The sequence below is a fragment of the Priapulus caudatus genome, unplaced genomic scaffold (assembly GCF_000485595.1).
Source record: "Priapulus caudatus unplaced genomic scaffold, Priapulus_caudatus-5.0.1 Scaffold55, whole genome shotgun sequence".
Taxonomy (NCBI): domain Eukaryota; kingdom Metazoa; phylum Priapulida; class Priapulimorpha; order Priapulimorphida; family Priapulidae; genus Priapulus; species Priapulus caudatus.
The window spans coordinates 544,272-557,400 of NW_014577116.1; the positions used below are offsets into that span (position 1 = coordinate 544,272).

Sequence of the window (13,129 nt, forward strand, 5' to 3'; positions counted from 1 at the left end):
ACACACACACACACACACACACACACACACACACACACACAAATATTGGCGAGTGAACTTCGTTCCACTTTACAGCTGAAATTCACTGCTTGCGTTCATAATAGCGCTCCTAAACTCCTATGATGCGCACAACACATACAACAATATTTGTCATAGGAAGAATCTTCCTATGACAAATAGTGTCATAAGAGAGCGTATATGCGTATGTCGTATTTGTCATAGATGCTAGCAGAACAGGCTGCAATAAAGTAGTAAGAATAAACATAAGAATATACCGCATGTAGTTGTACAGTTATTCGCAAGTCACACTCATGTTGCCATAAACCGGGTAATTTGATTACGGTTACGTTGAGCCAAACCACAAGTGAGACGGAAAGATTGGCACTAAATCGCAAGCAAATGTCGCAATTACATTCTAATAGCATCCGCAACGTTTAACCAGAATAGGCAGATTGATGTGGATTTTCTACGTTTTCGCTACAGTGACGCTTACGCAATTTGAATTCGATCGAAATGCGCTGAAAACTGAAATAAATCGCACAATATTTGCCGCCGTCTCGGCGAACCGCGTGATGTCGCAATTTGCACGGCGACTCTCGCGTTACCTCCGCCGAGATGTTTTGCGCGGCACACACCTATCTCGTCGCGGGGCGACAGCATGTACAGGCGAAACACTGCTTATTGATTGTTACGCACATACGCACACACGCGCGAAGGTTGCTCGCGTCTCTGGAGACGACGCGCAATCAGCATCCCGCCTAGCAGCGCGAAAATGCGCCGCGCAATCCGGCGGGATTCCGCGCTGGATTTCTCATCCTCTGCAAACATGAGCCTGCCAAACGACTGACGGCCGCGCGGCGACGGTCCCCCGCGTGCGCCCGTCGCCGGCGATGACGCCACACCAGTGGCCCTTATCGCGCCGTGAGATCGCCAATTGATTTCGACGAGACCAGAGCCAAGCTTTTCATTAGGCAGTATTATATAGCGACAACAATGAATATCAATTGCACGCACGCAAGGCGCTGCAGCATCGAGCTGTATTACTGCGTGTGCGTGTAGTAAGTAGGTAAGTAGGTAAGTTGTGTCGACGGTGAAAGAATGATGGCTTTATTACGACCCAACACGCACACTGTTATTAGGCAAATAAAAACGTTCATCCGTCTTGCTGCGAGAATGGGGCTGCTAGGCTGCTAGAGAATAATGAAATACGTGGCGACAGCACAACTGCCGGAATTTGTTGGATTAACGCCCGCTCGAAACTGATATCAAACATGTGCAACCTCGTGATGCTTTAAAATATAACCTACCATTGCACGCTATTGCCCCCACGAGTAATAGATGCCCCACGAGTAATAGATGCCCTATACTTAAGTGAAATCGTATAGTTTGTGCAAGTAGCCAACAAGCTCAGCACCTGGTAACACCCCCCATCAGTACTAAAGAGCATAATGAAACAGAAACAACAAAGGAGATCTTTCTGACTTATAACCTGAATAACGGCATCTATCTGGTACTGATGATGATGATGATGATGATTACTATAAGGCCTGAACGAATACGGGTAAAAAGTTCTCTTCTCATGTATCGGGGTAAAAACCAAACCGCAGACATTTACCTTCACCAAAGGCTTCCCTAGCATTCGTACTCACAGAGACAAAATCGCTTCTCTGGAGACTACATGCGTGAGAAACTCGAAGTTCGAGAGGTGACTTAATTGAATGACTTCACCCAAGTGACCCAACCCTACATTGGGTCGTTGATTAAACAAGAGCTGATGACTTGACATGAGCACGATGCTACTATTTGGTCAGCATTTGATCGATACAGACGCCTATTTAGCATGTCTACACTGTCTCACAGAATGTACAGTAAAGCGTGAACCTTGCAGATTTATCTGCTCGGTGCTGTTTCACCACACACTAATTCATTGCGAACATGTCGACAACTACCTTCATCGAAGTCATGGAAGCCAATCTAGTGTCACCATGCCTCAACCCATAGACTCCATACAACCATGCTCCCTCCCATACATCCGACCCAGGCCTCCCGTTTCAAACATACAAACTTCCTTAGCAACCTAACTGACCCTAATTTACACGTTACATACACGACGAATGACAACCTAGCTGGCCTGAAGCTAATGGGACGGCAGACTAATTAACATAATTTATGCATTATACGAATAAAATTTTAAAACCTACAAAGCTTAAGCACTGCCCACACAATAAGCTGCTTGATCGTTTCAATACGTAGAGTGATTAAGTGACTGTAAATACGTACTAGCATTTATATTTGTTTTTGTTTTTTTCTACAAATTATGAACTGTAAAAATACAGTCATGGTTTCACACATTGCTCACCCTATTTCCAATTTTGCCGTTCCGTTTGCTGTAAACAAATAGTTGCGATTAATACATAGTTCATGACGAGAACGGCTATGGTGTTCAGATGCACTTCCAGACGGTAATTCAACACTGTGATTGCAGATGCATGGTGATTCGCAGTTTTTTCATTTTCGTTTGTTTAAAGACATTCTTGTTTGCCAAGAGTTCAATAATGCATTTAGTGATATAAGTAATGGGTTCTTGTAATAAAATTACTAATAATTTTTTAAAGATCAACGCACCAGTCAAGTTGTTCACGCCACACAATCAGTTTTACGCAAGCGGCGGTTTTGTAAGCGAGTGCGTTGGTACACGCGTTATAATATAACTGCTGCTGCTGCTGCTGCTGCTGCTGCTATTGCTATTGCTACGGCTGCTATTGATATGGCTTCTGTTACTACTACTAGTACTACTACTACTGTTCTGTTGCTGCTTCTGCTGCTGTTGCTGCTGTTGGTGCTGCTGCTGCTGCTGCTACTACTAGTAGTAGTACTATTCTGCTGCTGCTGCTGCTGCTGCTGATGACGATGATGATGATGATGATGGATGTTGCCACTGCCACTGCCGCCGCCTCCGCCACCGCCACCGCCAACACCAACAACAACAACAACCACAACAATAATAATAAGGATAATCATAATAATAATAATAATAATAATAATAATAATAATCAAAATGTAATATTATTATTTTTAATCATATTCTTGCGTGTAGGCACCAATCAATTTTTCACGCCACACAATCAGTTTTTCGCAAGCAGCGGTTTTGTAAGCGCGTTGGTACACGCGTTATAATATAACTGCTGCTGCTGCTGCTGCTGATGAGTGTGCGTGTACGTGTGTGTGGGTTAGTATGTAGTCACCAGCTTAACAAGTCGTTATTATATAACATGCGACATGATACGACTTTAGTTGGTTGTGCTAACAGTGTTTGTCAGACTTGAGGCGCGCTATCATATACGTTTAATCGCGACAGAAAGGCTTTCAGACAAAGTAAACGTTTTGTCGTGTAACTGCCAACACGGTATCAGAAGTAAATAATCTCAAAGATAATCAGGGAGAAATTCTCTTTGTGAGCATTAATTTTACTCCTGATGGTATCAATTTGCAGTGGTCGATCCAGTTGTTAGCATTTGTTCTGGCAGTAGTAGGGGCAGGGTTCAGTCCTATTTGGTCACCAAAAGTAGGAAAATGTGTAAATATTGGTAAATAACAGCGTTCGTTATACGTCTAACATTAATACACATGAAAACGGCAATCTACGTCGGTGCTAATACACCGTATGTACCGGCACCCCAGGATCGCAATCTATCCCAAACTTCCGAAGAGAGGTATCTGCTACATAACGATTAGCACAAGGAATTGCGTATAGGCTTAGCACGATCGCTTTCGGAGCAATTAGTGGTGCTGAATTGTGCATGGTATGCCCGCGCAGCTCCTGACATCCTGAATGCCACGAGAGAAACGCACACACAACACCTGACAATTATTAATTTTACGTTACGAGCCAATAAAATTTGCGTGACGGTGCGCTTCAACTACCGATATCGGCCCTTTATTATCATATATATTGCATTGGTGGCAGCTAGAAGGTACGTCTAATGCTAATAGAAGGTACGTCTAATGCTAATAGAAGGTAAGCATATGCGTAAGTCGTATTTGTCATAGATGCTAGCAGAACAGGCTGCACGTTCAGTACATCACTTGTTTTCAGTTGTCGGGGTCATAGACAGAACGCACGGCAATTGAGACAATTCAGACACCGTGCTACATACTGTCCCCATGTGATTTACCCTCCACTGTCAGCAATAAATGTCAGTTTAGACTTCGAGCCAGGTAGACGAATATACTGCATCCTGCCAATTATCAGTCTATCCGTAGCTCTGCCCACGTTATTTCCTTACTATATACATCAAACCACGCTCTTTCATATTAACAAATGCACCGGGTTCACCCGGCACGAACACATTTCACGTTAAGATTAGGCTGGTTTAAGCCGTGGGCCGATCAGAGTTAGGTAACCATTAGTGTGTCTATACAGGGAAGGGCTTCATCGCTTATCTCGCCACAGACGCTACTTGACCCTCGCGCACGCGGCTGTTGTAGCATTAGGTTGCTGCGTAGAGCAAACCGCAAGAACACGCGGCGTATAGACTAAAATAACAGTTAACGAGCTTCTTTTGTTTATTGATCATACATGCGAAATTGCTTCTTTCAAGTTTTTAATGATTATGGGATATACAGCATACGAGAACAGTTCTTTCATCATTTTAATTCTATTCACGCTTTACAAGAAATCTGTGGTATATTAAGTTATAATTAGTGGGAAGCGTGCGCGTGTATATGTATTATGCTTTTCACTGATCAATCTCTGACTTTGCGGTATAAAAGTCTACATTAATACAAGTAATTGTACATTCATCATTAATTACACTCACGTACGGTTTAGTGAAGCCACAAGCGCATGCTAATTGAATACAAGGTTCCCCGCTGCAATTTACAAGCAATCACGACTAATGTGCAGACACCGCTTACAAAGCAGAGCTGTAACGAGCCTTTGTGCTTATTAAAGTGATTACGTCACCGCAAATAGTAAAAAATAAAAAAAATATTTCCACTTTTTCACAAAATATAAGTAATTCTGTTTACATTTTATGGTTAAATTGCTGCATTATACTTCCTATTTTACTATATTGTTCGATGTGAACATACACTCGTGACCCATACATCGCCCATAGCAAGCAATGAATGTTAGACAACATTAATTCAAATCGTCCAGATTTTTTGGATTTTTAACTAGTTGAGAAACAATCTTATCAGGTAAGAATTTGACGATTTGTTTAGTCCCGTTAGTTCTTACTTTTAATGTAAAAAAATGGGATTTTTTTTTTACAGATTTTACCATAGAAAATTCGTGACGTAATCCCTTTAAAGAGACAAATCTTCAGCGTGTTGTCTAAACTTAGTTTAGCGCATTCGGTCAGGCGCATTTAGTCAAATATGAACAAGCTTCGAGTATCTGAAAGAGGCGCCAGCGATCTTTGTATTCACAAACATACACGTTACAAGTGCACGCAAGCCTCGTGCCTCGTGAAATCTGCAATGCGCATACTCTATCTGCAAACACCGCGCGCGCTCATTTTTAATCTCTCTCCGAAAGCCTACAGAAAATTTTACCGCCGAAAAAAAAACGAACGCGCACATTTTAAGCCGTTTCGATTTCTCCACGTCGCGGCACGGAATTGTTGCGCGAATCTCTCGACGGCTAGTGAAATTGATGGGGAAAACGAGATCGAGCTCCGCGGCGCACTAGATTGCCCGAATGCAGACGACAGGGACACGCATTCCACGATGAAATGCTCATCAGCGTAAATCTAAATGGAACAGTCTGAATAGCGAGTGTTACTCCAGGCTAGCTCCTGTCACGCACTAATGATCAACGGGACATCAATCCTTTGGTTTTAAAGAAACTAGAATTTTAAATTAGTAACCTAACCAGTAGTCACATGAAAAGCTGTCTGTGGTGGGGGTCATACGGGGATATGGTATAACAGTCAAAGTAGCTGTTGTATTTCATTGTTAACACCGATACATGCTAGAAATTTCACATGAACGATGATATTGCATGGCCATGCACGCAGCTACTATACAGTTTAATCATATTATGGTATTATTTGAGCAATACAGTATCGATGACTGTGTTTCTATTCAAAACTGGCGCCATAGTAATCACTACTACTAGCGTCGGATAGCTTTATTTTATATATGACAAACGCATAAATTAAATAAATAGCCTACATTAACCATTATCTAGATTTGGTCTTCATCAACAAACGAGTAGCTAAAAATTCGTTTTAACCTGCATAAACTGGTTGTTGATTTGTCTCACTTCTCGTCTATTAATGTGTCTAATGTCAATACGCCCTACGTGTGACCTTCCTAATATGACAGGGGAATCTACATAATCCAACTGCTGAGCTATTTAATGATTGCTTATTTGCTTAATATATATCCTTTGATCTGCCCACTGTGACCGTAAATCTAGCTAATTTGACTGATATTCTGTCTAATATGTCCATTGATGTAGCTAATGCGTCCGGCGATTTGCCTAATGTCACAGTGCAGGATGGGCCAACCTGACATTTCAAGCGAAATGTGACTTCTGACGGTGTAATGTGGCAGAGAAGGCCTAATGTCACCGTTAATCTACCTAAGCCAGACGAAAACCGGAGCGAAATTAAAAAAACAAACAATCGAAAGGCTATAAATTATAGCAGCCTTTTTTAATAACTATACCCGCACGATTTGAACAAAGATGCTGCGCGCTACCAATATGGCTGCCGTATTATATTATATGCATGAGCTACGAGCGACATTATTTACTGGCACGACGCTCGTAACTCCCAATACGAAAGATCCGACTACGAAACATAAGTTACTGCTGAAAAACAGCATATACGTATCGCTTGTGGCCTTTGGATGCCATACTCAGCCGCATGACCTGCCATTACAACATCCGAAGTGGCGATTCCTTTACAGGGGAGCTGCCCATGTGTTTACGACACCGATGGAGTAGGAACAGTACATAGCTACTCTATGTCATTGAAATGACTCGTTTTAGGGTCGAGTGACGGTAATGGCGCGGCAAAGCACGTCCTACATTTTGACTCAACGTAGAAATTACACAAGCGTTCATAGCAGCAAGTGACACATGCGGCCGCTACCTGTACAACGTCACTAACCGCTAAAAGCATCTTTTAACGGCACGTTATGGCTGGCAAAAAAAATTCTATCAACCACTCCTTTAAACGACTACGCATTTTACGAAGAGTGCAAAGAGCCGCCGGAGTCCTTTGTTAACCGACATCATTATTTTCTCTCCATCAACCGCGGGCTACGAAACTAAACATACAAGAAACAATTAAACAAAAACATAAAAGCTGTGCTGCAGATATATTTATGCTCACATGTAAATGATTCTGCTTGCGTCGATATAAGCTCGCTTGTTCATTCAGCAACCCCATTCCTCCCAGCCTACAGCCAGGTTGTATTTCAGCTGCATATTATTACACACCGAGGAAAAGAAAACGAACAATGCCTATTAATTCTGCTTATTGTTTTACATTTTATATCGAAGATGGGAGTAATAGCAATCCCCACGCTTATAGCTGAGCTACTCATTACTGTCATATCTGGTAAATTGCAAATCTGCTCAAATCTGCGCGAACTGCAGAAACATTTTTTGCATCATAGATATATACAACACATGTGTTGTATATATCTATGGTTGCATCAAGCTACTAAACAAGTCTAATTTGTGGAGCAATTAAAGTGATTAAGTCACCGTAAATAGTAAAAAAAAAATCCACTTTTTCACAAAATATAAGTGATTCTGTTCACTTTTTATGGTTAAATTGCTGCATTATACTTCTTATTTTACTATATTGTTCGATGTGAACGTACACCCGTGACTCATACATAGCCCATAGCAAGCAATTAACGTTATGAACACTAATATCAAATCGTCCAGGTTTTTTGGATTTTTAGCTAGTTGAGAAACAATCTTATCAGGTAAGAATTAGACGATACGTTTAGTCCGGAAGTTTTTAGTTCTTACTTTTAATGTAAAAAAATGGCAACAAAAATTTTACAAATTTGACCATAGAAAATTCGTGACGTAGTCACTTTAAAACAAAATAAAAATGATAAAAACGGTAGTTTACATCAATACTTGGGGACCATGAGGAAACCTTACACGCTCTGTGTGCCGCAAACATTACTGTGTTCCAACATTGCTGTAAGAGTCTGTCTCCGACTATTTTTCCCAGATTTGCCTACCCTTTCCACCTTTAATGAATTTACTATCTACTATCATGTTCAACTTGACATGACAACAGCCCGGCGTATATGCATACACTGAGCAGACCCTTACATGTTATCTAGTATTTAATAACAATAACTACTGTAATAACTCACTGTAGCTAACATGAACTAAAACTTAAACGATAACTATCATATCGCGGGGACTTTACTAAGACAAATGTGAGAATTTATTGTGGCTCTTTGGAAGGTCTTACTGCAGAGATATCATTACGGATGATCAAATATTCTAACCACAATAAATATACTACGCATTTTACAATACATTTGCGGTGAAGCAAATCACAAAGGAACAATAAATATACTACGCATTTTACAATAAATTTGCGGTGAAGCAAATCACAAAGGAACCACTCTACACCAATATCACACACGGCGGGGGGGGGGGGTGTTATACATGACCTTCCACTCACCAGTCACTTTCCCAAACTGCCGAGAAAACGGTCCCGTTCATGCTTGCGTTTAGCCCCATTTTTCATGCACGTGCTTGCACAACCGGCTGTTACTTTAACAAAACGCTCAACTAATTGCAAAAAGGAGGTTCCTTAATAGCTACTGTCAAACCAATTTCTTCCTTGTTAAATCTTCTGAACTACACAGCAATATAATGGATGGTACACCAGTGCGCTGCCTCTCAGCTCGTTAGATTCCCCAGTAAAAATATCCGTCGAGAAGAACAGGTAAATAACGCAAATTTACGCGAGAAATCTCATGCATCCGGGAGAAAAGCAACCCATGCAAACATAATCAAGAAGAAGTGGGTGGGCGGGGCTGATAATACACGCGGATGTCTGCGTAGCCGGGACTCAACTGGATGAGAGAAGATTAAAAACGAAACTAAACACGCGAATAAAATGTATAAAATATGATGCATAAAACGTATGAAATGTGTGCGTTCGTGCGTAGGTGCATACGTGCGATCACGATCGAATTAAGTGACGGAATTCCATGGCTTTACACGTTAAAATGAAGCCCAGACAGAATTTGCCCCACCATCTGTACAACTGATGGGTGCCTTACACGCAATCTCTGATAGCAGTGAAAGTGCATACCGGTCAACACACATCGATTAGCACGAAACGTATAATGCAGAATTCGATCAGCTTTGAGTTCTATTGGCATGAAATTCGTTTTGGTTCATTTTCATGTAATTCTTAAACCAAACCATATTCACAACACAAATCTACTTGGTGCGCAAAAGGTCTTATTTAAATGGATTGGTGCAGCTTACGTAAATAAAGGTGTGAGAAACCAGCATTCATTGCCCAGAAGTTTTTTGTGGTCGATACAAACTAGCCTGAGTGCTTTTGCCGATGACGTTGCAACCCAATACACAATTGCTAAGGTTTATGCCTCTAATCCAACTACGAGATATTAGCCGAGATTGTAATATAATTTACGGTGACTACCCTAATACTGGAAATTCGTGTGATGAACCCAATTTATTTCATCATCTATTTCACGCTCAATATTTGTTCTCCACCTTGTGCGCCCCACAGAATTTAAGCGGCTATCTCACGAAATATGCTGGAGATTTCAACGATGGCGAAATCGTAGTCCTGGATAAACATCAGCATAAAACACGTTGAGGACGATTAAACTTGGCCTCGCAGCTACATTGTAATTCAGAGAAGAAACACTGGTGGCATAGATGCCTATGATCTACGGGCGATGCGCGCATGGCAAACGTATATCCCAGTTCCGCTTCCCGGTGACCCACTGTCGCCGAGCATTTTATCCTCCTTCGTCATTCATTCGCATCTGTTGTTATTGAGAGAAGCTCGCTTCTGCAAGTTAAAGCCGGTTTTTGTACGATAATCTAGACTGTGACGGGTGAATTATAATCTAAGGAATGACAATGCCGCACTTAATTGTTAATCCTTCAGATAATTACAAGATGCTCAAAATGTTTTGCACCGCAATTAATTTTTTCCACACGTCGTATGGCCAACGCCTGGACTTGGCAGAGGATTACAAGCCAACATCACGAAGGAATCGCCCGCTTTGAAAATAACAGTTATTTCCATTTAAAATCGTCATTGAAATGCCATTTTGATTCATTGTTAAATAATTTGTAAAGGAATTCATCATTTCATTTGCATAATCAGATCACGTAGCGAGAAAGAGACCCTCTGCTGTGAGATTCTAATAATTTTTGGCTAAACCTAATCACATACACAGTGAAATAGTGCTGCTTTATCCCATTTTCGTGATATTAAATCAAATTTAACAAAATAAAAAAAGTGAAACGAATTATTAAATTTGTTGTTCGTTTTTTTACTGTTTGGGAACATTGGAAAATTCTGGTATGAATCTTCGAGGGAAACAACATTGTAGTTTCATCTTCGCCATTTCAGCCATGCAGTGGACAAATCCTGCTGTCTATCTGATGGAGCAGCGGCGCTATATAATCCCCCACCACCGTGCTTTATTAGCTCTACGGGATATTCTACACGGGATAATGCAATAGCTATACATTAGTGACGATATCTGATATAAGCGGCATGAAATAGGAAGCACGCCCGGATTCTATATGTTCTTCAGATGTCATGTGTCATCACTGTACGTGCTCTTATAGCTAATGCAAATGGTTTAGTTTACTGCAATGTTAACGATGAACATTTCTCCTGCTATTTTGCTATAACTACTTATTATTTGTAATGAATTGTACACAGTAGGGAGCTGTGATCAAACAACGGCAGGCACGTACGCACGCTGTACGCAAGTAAGCACGCGCACGCACGCGCACGTGCGACCGCACGAGTAAGCACACACGCACATGGCTTCTGCTAAACCGTACTGTAGACGGGATACAATTACAACAAATTTACACCAAAACATTCGCAAGTAAAACAGTCAAAGCACCAAAAGCACAAGAATATTGCATCAAATCCTAAAAAAGTGGAAAATCACGCTGCTAAAAAGTTAATACGGCAATGAGTAAACTGCCTTAATTTAATAAAATAAACTACTAAAATGCAAAGCACAGAGACTATACAGCATGCATAACAGACCGCATGTAAGAGCAGCTGCACGATATTGATCAACACGATTGCTGGCATACCTGCAATCATACATTTCGTGAAGTCATAATCTCAGTCCAATATTATATAATGTCCTTGATAGAGGCACACATAAATTCAAAACGTTTGCATGTCAATAAAGAGCCATTTCACTAAAGCCGGCATATTGATTAGTAATCACGCGTTTCACTCACGACAAACGACGGGCAGTTTGATTACCAGATGTAGGGCTCAATTTACAATAATGTTACCTGTCTAACCAAACACTTCTTTTGTAGCCACGTGGGTAATGAGATGTGAAGACACCGCAATTCACCCAGAACAATAGGCTAGCCTTGAGTGAGCCACTCAGATATTAAAAATGGGCTGGGCTGAATTGTTGTTATTGGGAATTTGTTTTCATTTAAATTCACATTTGAGATTAAATAAATAATCTAAGTACACTGTTATGGATGTAGTCTAACCTCATACCAAAATGATGGCCATGTTGGGCGTGGATCCATTCCAGGCCAATTTCCTGCTACATCTATCCCCAGTTGATACACTTACAAGATCAAGATTTGATCACATTGAAAATAAGATTACCAGTAATTTTTAAGAAACTAAAATAATTGTTTGTCAAGACAACTACAGCTGTTCATAAAACGCACATGTTAAATTTCATTAAACATTTTTCTGTCAAACAATATGGTTGGGGTAAATAATTAATTTTTGGGATAGGTATTCCCATTGGCACTTTAAATCAGTTCCTGTTGAATCTAGTGCCACCTACTGGGTAGATTAGTACCTGCTTATTTTACACATGAAACGACAACGAATGAGTCTAAAAGCACTGTCTGCGGTAGGAAGGTATGTGCTTTAATATTGGGAGAAATTGGACGGTCAGTGGCATGATCCAGAACACATCTAACAATCTCATTTCTTCTGGGTCAATATAAAACTAATAACAACTGTGCAAAATTGGATTTTAATTCATGACAACTTATTGCCATAATTTGGCGACTAGGTTTGCTTTTTCTCCACATACCCTAAACCCTCTCTGCAAAAACTTTGAACTTGTTCAAGAAAACGAGTTTTTGTCCTTATTTATATTATATTATTATTTGTATTGCATATAATATACATGGCTCATACACAACACTCATCATTCAACATTATGCAGGACAAGTTCATCGCCGCATCTAATCGGTATCCGATTAGAAATCCAGATGCAGTGATGCTCACCTGATATGACGTATTAGACTTGATATCTCTGCCAGCTAGAGATTACTCAAGAGTCGTGTGATCTGTGTTCAACGCTGTGCAGGTCAATCTATTGAGCCTATCAATCCATGTCGTGTGCGCATGTACACAGGTGTCTGCCTAACAGTTTCTCTAGCAACCTCTCCAGGGACAATTATACAGCAAGAAATTTATTCACATTTCCAGCACCTACATTGGTTACTAGTGACACATGGTGGCCGAAATTGACATTTTCCCAGTTGCCAGTTTAATAAAATTACAAGTAATATTCCCAGTATCCATATTTACAGAGCACGTATATCATATGATATGATATATACGTGCTCTGATATTTACCATATAATCTCATTCACAAATTTATTGGAGATATCCCGGTTCCCAGATAATTAAGATGGTCCAATCCCCCGCCATGAAAATAACTGCCCCTTCTTAAGTGGACACCTGTTTATAAAAGACATTTCTCAAGTTCGTCGTGAGTAAACCTTATATACAGGTTTTGGCTTTATAATAGCTGAGAGAGAGAGAGAGAGAGAGAGTGAGAGAGAGAGAGAGAGAGAGAGAGAGAGAGAGAGAGAGAGAGAGAGAGAGAGAGAGAGAGAGAG

At 40.7% G+C, this 13,129-nt stretch overlaps 1 protein-coding gene across 2 annotated transcripts in view; it reads right to left on the minus strand.

The window, feature by feature from the left end:
- Positions 1-13,129, minus strand: part of LOC106821020 (protein white-like) — a 47,437-nt gene that overhangs the window by 3,967 nt on the left and 30,341 nt on the right. The gene's annotated exons all lie outside the window — the stretch shown is intronic.